This window comes from Mus musculus, chromosome 4 (assembly GCF_000001635.26).
Source record: "Mus musculus strain C57BL/6J chromosome 4, GRCm38.p6 C57BL/6J".
NCBI lineage: Eukaryota > Metazoa > Chordata > Mammalia > Rodentia > Muridae > Mus > Mus musculus.
Window position 1 is genome coordinate 68180318 of NC_000070.6, and position 6852 is coordinate 68187169.

Consider the following 6852-nt stretch of genomic DNA (forward strand, 5'->3'; position numbering starts at 1 on the left):
TCTCTGGAGGTGTGGTGAGGTGGGGGGAAAGGGGTGCCCCTGCGAGTCCATGCCAAGGCATCCCTTCCCCCTGAGGGACAAGACACAGTATGGTATAGTATAGAACAGAGTTTATTCAAGGCATGGGTGGCGGGGGGTGGGGGGGGAGTTGAGAAGGTAGTAGAGGCAGAGAAATGCAGAGACAGACACACACATACAGGGAGAGAGAGAGAGAGAGAGAGAGAGAGAGAGAGAGAGAGAGAGAGAGAGAGAGAGAGAGAGAGAGAGAGAGAGGCTGGCCATGAGCAGAGAGAGGGGGGAAGGGAATGGGGAGAGGGAGGGGAGAAGGGAATGAGGAGAGAGCAGGAGCAGGAAGGCAAGAGCATGAGCAAGAGAATAAGAAAGAAGTGGGGTAAAGAGCCCCTTTTATAGTGAGTTAGGCACACCTGGCTAATTCCAGGTAACTGGGGTGGAGCATACTTGTCTGTTGCCAGGTAACTGTGGGGTAGAGCTTAGAATGTTAACAAACTGCCCCACAGGAAGGGTCATGAAGAAAGCATTAAATACACCCTTCACCATTAAAACTTTAATTGGGATATAGACAAAACCTGACACAGCCCAATACTGCACTTATATTTCAGAACTTTCAAATTAAACCATATATCATCCTTATGGGTCACCCAATGGTACTCTTGTTCTGTGCTTAAAGACATCATTATATTCACAACAGTAGTATAATAAAATTAAGTTTACATCACCACAAAATATAATCATGTAAGGGAGCATATTTAGCATGTAATTATTAAAAATCAATTCACACTAAAGCTGTCTACACACCAGCAATGAGGTACTGGGGTTTTGTTCTGTTCCCAGCCTGGTACATAGCCTGAGAATCAGAGACCATGTGTTTCTCCTAGCCAAGGTCTCTCCCACAAACTCTCGCTCCCCCTCTCCAGATTGCTTTCTATCCCCAGGGCAATCTGCTGCCAAATCACTCTGTACTCCCAAGTTTCTACAGCTAGCTGGGCAGGCAGTCTCACCAGCCTGTGCTCAACTGCAGTTACCTCTCCTCTGAAGTTTGGTCCTTGCCTAATCTTCCCATTTCAAAGCCTTTCCTTCCAACTCTACTTCACACTTCCTCTCCATATTTTCTCCTGAGAGTATTTTTTTCACCCCTCCTAAAAAGTACTGATGCGTCCACATTTTGGTCTTCCTTCTTTGTAGTCCTCATATGGTCTGTGAATTGAACCTTGGATGGTTTTAGCTCCTTTGTTAAAGATCAAGTGACCATAGGTGTGTGGGTTCATTTCTTGGACTTCAGTTCTTTTCCATTGATGTACCTGCCTGTCACTGTACTCATACCATTCAGTTTTTACCACATTGCTCTGTAGTACAACTTGAGATCCGGGATGGTGATTCCTCCAGAAATTCTTTTATGGTTTAGAATAGTTTTCAATATCCTGGATTTTTTGTTATTCCAATTGAATTTGAGAATTGCTCTTTCTAACTCTATGAAGAATTGGCTTAGAATTTTGATGGGGATTACAGTGAAGCTGTAGATTGCTTTTGACAAGATGACCATTTTTACTATATTAATCCTGCCAATTCACAAGCATGGGAGATCTTTCCATCTTCTGAGATATTCAATTTCTTTCTTCAGAGGCTTGAAGTTCTTGTCATACAGATCTTTCACTTGTTTGGTGAGAGCCACACCAAGGTATTTATATTGTTTGTGGCTATTGTGAAGGGTGAAATTTCCCTAATTTCTTTCTCAGTCTGTTTATTCTTTGAGCATAGGAAGGCTACTGATTTATTTGAGTTAATTTCATATCTGGCCACTTTGCTGAAGTTTTTTATCAGCTGTAGGAGTTCTCTGATGGAATTTTTAGGGTCACTTAAGAATAAAATCATAACTTTTGCAAATAGTGATATTTTGACTTCTTACTTTCCAATTTGTATCACTCTTCCTACTTTTGTTGTCTAATTGTTCTAGCTAGAACTTCAAGTACTATACTGAATATATAGGGAGAGACATGGCAGTCTTTTATAATCCCTGATTTTAGTGGGATTGCTTCAAGTTTCCATTTGGTTTGATGTTGGGTATCTGTTTGCTGTATATTGCTTTTGCTGTGTTTAGGTATGGGCCTTGAATTCCTGATCTTTCCAAGATTTTGGCATGAAGGGATGTTGAATTTTGTCAAATGCTTCCAATCAGTTAATTAGGGAAAAATTCTGATACTTACCTGGCAGGTGAGATATGATAATCAGGAGGTGGTTTTCCCAGGGTGAGGCTTATCCATTGCACTCCTGATGTACCGATCCCTGCAGCTTTCACAAGTGCAGGAAAACTCGACTGCATAATCAGTGGTAGCTGGGGACTGCATTCATGATGGGAACAGACCTAGACTGTGTTGCTGGTGCATAGCCAGCTTTAGCATGAATTTGTTTTTAATAATTTCATGCTACAATAATACAATGTATTTAATTACAGAAATGAAGAACTTATTTCACCATATCAATATATTATAGTTTCTACTGTTTGTATAGTCTTCATATTAAAATGTTTTTTTTAAAAAATCCATTCCTATGATGATGAAACAATGTAAAAATGTTAAACAGTATACTTCTAAAAAGGTATAGATCTGCATTGTGAGTGCTAACTGATCTTAAATTTTATGATCATGTTTACAGTGTGCAAGCATTCTGTTGGAGATTCCAAATTTTTGGGAATGGGCTGCTGTATGTATTTTCTAGTTAACCATGATAAAACATATATAGTAATTTGCACATCATTAGTAAATGCATTGATATTTAGTGACTTCTCTTGTATTATTCCTTTTCAATGAACATAGCCAATTTTATTACTGAAATTTGGTGTTTGCATATAAAAGTTATATATTGTTTGATCAGAGTTTTATTATTACATGTGAAATCTTCATTTATTAATGAATAAACTGACAAGAGATGTAGTTCACTCACCCTTAGTATTAAGAAAATGCACATAAGTAGTTGCTCACACAGTCAATCAAGTATGTTTTTTAATGAGAGCATGAACCACTGTAGCCTAGTAGTGTGGCAATGATATATATGCTGTAGCTTCTATTCACATCTATAGTACAAGACGTCCATATAAAATATGCATTACAGATGTACCAGGACAACTGAACTGCCATTGAATCTCAGCTTTATAAAGAGCAGGTACTTTCTTTCAGATTCTTTGAGAGTGTGTGTTTGATGCATTGAGAAAATCAGAGAAAAGGCTGGAGAGATGGCTCAGATGTTAAGAGCAAGTCAGAGAAGAAAAATGAGGGAACAGAGTAGAGCTTGGCGGTGTAAGGATGATATCAGGTGACAACATAGAAATCTCTTGGTCCAACTCTTTTTTGTTTTTGTTGTTGTTGTTTTGTTGTTGTTTTGTTTTGTTTTTGTTTTTTGTTTTTTCGAGACAGTGTTTCTTTGTGTAGCCCTGCCTCCCCTGGACCTCACTCTGTAGACCAGGCTGCCCTCGAACTCAGAAATCCGCCTGCCTCTGTCTCCCAAGTACTGGCATTAAAGGCATGTGCCACCACCTCTGGCTCATTCAACTCTTGTTAATAACATAGTGCCATGTGCCCAGTCATTAGTGCCCAGTTAGTTTTCCACGAATAATAAAGTGGTATATTTCTATCTTATCCAAACCTTCAGTAAACCATGTACTACTTCTAACCCCATCACCATGCTTGCTATACACAGTTGTGACAGGAAAAAGCTATCCTCAAACCCTTTGTGAATGTTGAATACCAGGATCTTTGAAGTTCTAGACACAAAGCTTTCACAAGTTGTTTGGCCTCTGAAAACTTTCTTCATATGTAGCTCAGAGTAGGTGGCAGAAGGTTAATGTTTATCATCTCTTATTCTAAAGTTGTACAGATACTTTCTCGGGCATGTTTACAACTATTAATAATAGTATATTATAAAATCTTCATAGGTCACCATAGTCATAATAGCCAAGAAATGAAAACAACCTTCTTCTAAATGTCATTTAATAGACAAATGAATAGTGAAAAGGTATACATATATACAAAATAATATTATTTCATATAAAGAGAAAAGAAACCATGAACTTTACTTACCAGTAAATGGGTGGACGTGGAGAAAATTATACTGAGTGTGGTAACCCAGCCCAAGAGGAAAAAAGGTCATGTCTTTTCTCATCTTTGGCTCCTAGATCCAATTCTTAAGAAGTGAACATAAAACTTATACTAAGTACAGAAACCAGAATGGTATAAAGGGACCACAGATGTGTATGTGCCAAATTATATTGGGAGGGGAATAGCAGGACACAGGTGATATGAAGAAATAGAATTATTAGGTAAGGGCTCCAGCTGGGGAGTTGAATGAATGATAATAATATAGTAGGAGAAAGTGGTACAAGAAAAAAAATAACACCAAAATTGCTGATAAATCTTCAGTAAGTATGTAATTAAATATTTACCTAAAGTTATGTACAACATCTATGTATTTTAAATATACATATTTTACATATAGTGTATAAGATATGTTTTATATAGTATATATAAATACATCAGTGGGGCATAACTGACTTAGGCAACAACGTGTAGTTTTAGGCCCCACAAATTGGACATCCAGAACAAACACTTCTCAGGTCCACTTGGTTCAGTGGCTCATGGGTGTCTTTAAGCAGGCAGCTTTCTTACATCTCTGTGATGTGCTCTCTTTGGTGCCAGTTTCACCTTCATCATCTAGTCAAAATTCTGAAGTTATACTTAAGTTACATAGATGGAAGTTATGGTTCCATTTAGTTCACTCAGAAGAGGGAAAATTTATAACTCAAATACACATACAAAATTACCATACATGTATATACACATACATATATACTCATATACATACATATATACATTATAACCATATGCATATATACACAAATATAAATATATACCAACATATGTTTGTAGATATTATATATATTATACTTTATATATTATCTTGTATTTATTATAATCCACGTAGGGTGACAATGATCAGCAAAGGAAACACAAACTAAGATTAAAAACAAGTAGCAGATACTAGAATCCTCCTTTCAAATAATTTTACATGAATAATTCTTGACCTTCATGTGCACTGCTTTGTGACTCTTTAAGACCTCATGGTCAGCTTCCTTTATTCACCTTTTCCCTTGTCTTCTAGCTCAGTATCCTTAGCATGATGCTAGGTGTGCTGTCTTGCCAGAAGAATTTGAAGAATAAATACACTTACAAATAACAAATGATACATATATGTACAACTTAGGTTTCAGAAATCTCTGGTTTTCTTGTTCAAAATGAGCTCCTTCTCAGAATGGCCACTGTTCCTACTCATTGCACATAACAACATGGTTTTATATTTAGTCACATATTTACAAATTTCTCTCCTGTAAACTACATAAGATGATGGCTCAGATTCTTTGAAGTTCAGTGTTGAGAATGGCTACCTTCTGGTATAAGCATACTCTTTGTGTCCAGTGCTGGCCATTAAAATATATGTCAAATAAAAGAGCAGCCTCTCTCTGCCCTGGAGTTCCCTTCAGTCCAATTCATCATTACTTATGGAATAAATTCCTCATTTTAAACCCCCACCCACATTCACCTGTATTTCCCCTTCTCCCATTATTTTCTTACATTTTTTGTATTTCTTTTTTTTTTCAGAATATTAAAAAATAATTCACATAGTTGGGGAAAATGATGAAGTTACAGATAACAAACTACTTGCTTATGTGGTCCACCAGATATTGCTCTGTCTGAACATTTGATCCAAATTAGTTTACTTAACAGTCTTGAATCCTATAAAGTGGTCTCTACCATAATATCCCGTTTTCAAAAACAAACTATCTTAAAAGTTATAGATTTCACTTTCAAAACAAAGGGTCTGGCTCTAGTATAGAAGTTGTTGGTCACTAAGACACATAAGAATCTTTTGAAGGGCCTTGGGATTTAGGAATAATTGGTCTAATGGGTTTTGGATATTTTTGTTTTTTTTTAAACCAGTTTTTACAAAATTCAGTTCATATTCTTATCATAAAAATAACTGACTGGATTGAAATTCCAGATCATGCTGACATTCACAGTGGTCACATGCAACCTGACACTATTCTTAGTTTTTAGATCTAAGGAATTATGGGAGAATCTTGAACTTACAGGATGCTTATTCAGGCACTTAGCCAAGAGTGTGAATGACAGTATCTTCCCTTCTATGTCCACCTGATCTTCTCTTCAGGAGTGGCAGTAGTCACTTCACAGAGTTTGCAAACATATTCCCCATTAAAATGTATGTGTCACCAAGGAAAATGGGCATGAGGTCAGGCAGAGGGCACTGGCTTGGAGTCAGTATATTTGATCCACAGTATTTCCTAAAGATGACCAGCTGTGTGAACTGGGTCATGCCACTTAAAATGTCCAGATCTCTGCTTTCCCTAATTATGAATTGAAGAGGTTAGCTCATGGATATGGCAAGGGGCCAATTCAGGTATAAAATTCTCTGAAACTCATTTAAACATCACATAAAAGAAAAAGAGCAAAATAATGAATAGGTGTTTCAGACAGTTTGACCCCAAGGTGGACAGTTGCAACTTTGAAACTCAAATCCGAGGTTCTGTGAAACTACTACCATCTTTGTCCCAAGACTATCCCTAGTGAGTGTTAGACTATGAAAAGTAGTAATAAGCTCTGGCTGATGCAGAGAGATAAGACAAATGAAAAACACCTCCCAGGAAGGTAAATTGAGTGCTGGGATCTGAGGAAGTGGGCATTAGAGGGAGCACAGTGAAGAAGAAACAGAGGCCTGGTGTGATCTGAGACATAGAAGTCAGTGGAGCATAGCTTACCCAAATCTGAA

The 6852-nt window shown here is 37.4% G+C and overlaps 1 non-coding gene across 1 annotated transcript; it reads left to right on the plus strand.

The window, feature by feature from the left end:
- Positions 1-2214: 2214 nt before the first annotated feature.
- Gm23738 lies at positions 2215-2385 on the plus strand. Its single transcript, XR_003955492.1, has one exon. It is a non-coding gene; the product is annotated as a U1 spliceosomal RNA (small nuclear RNA).
- Positions 2386-6852: the final 4467 nt, after the last annotated feature.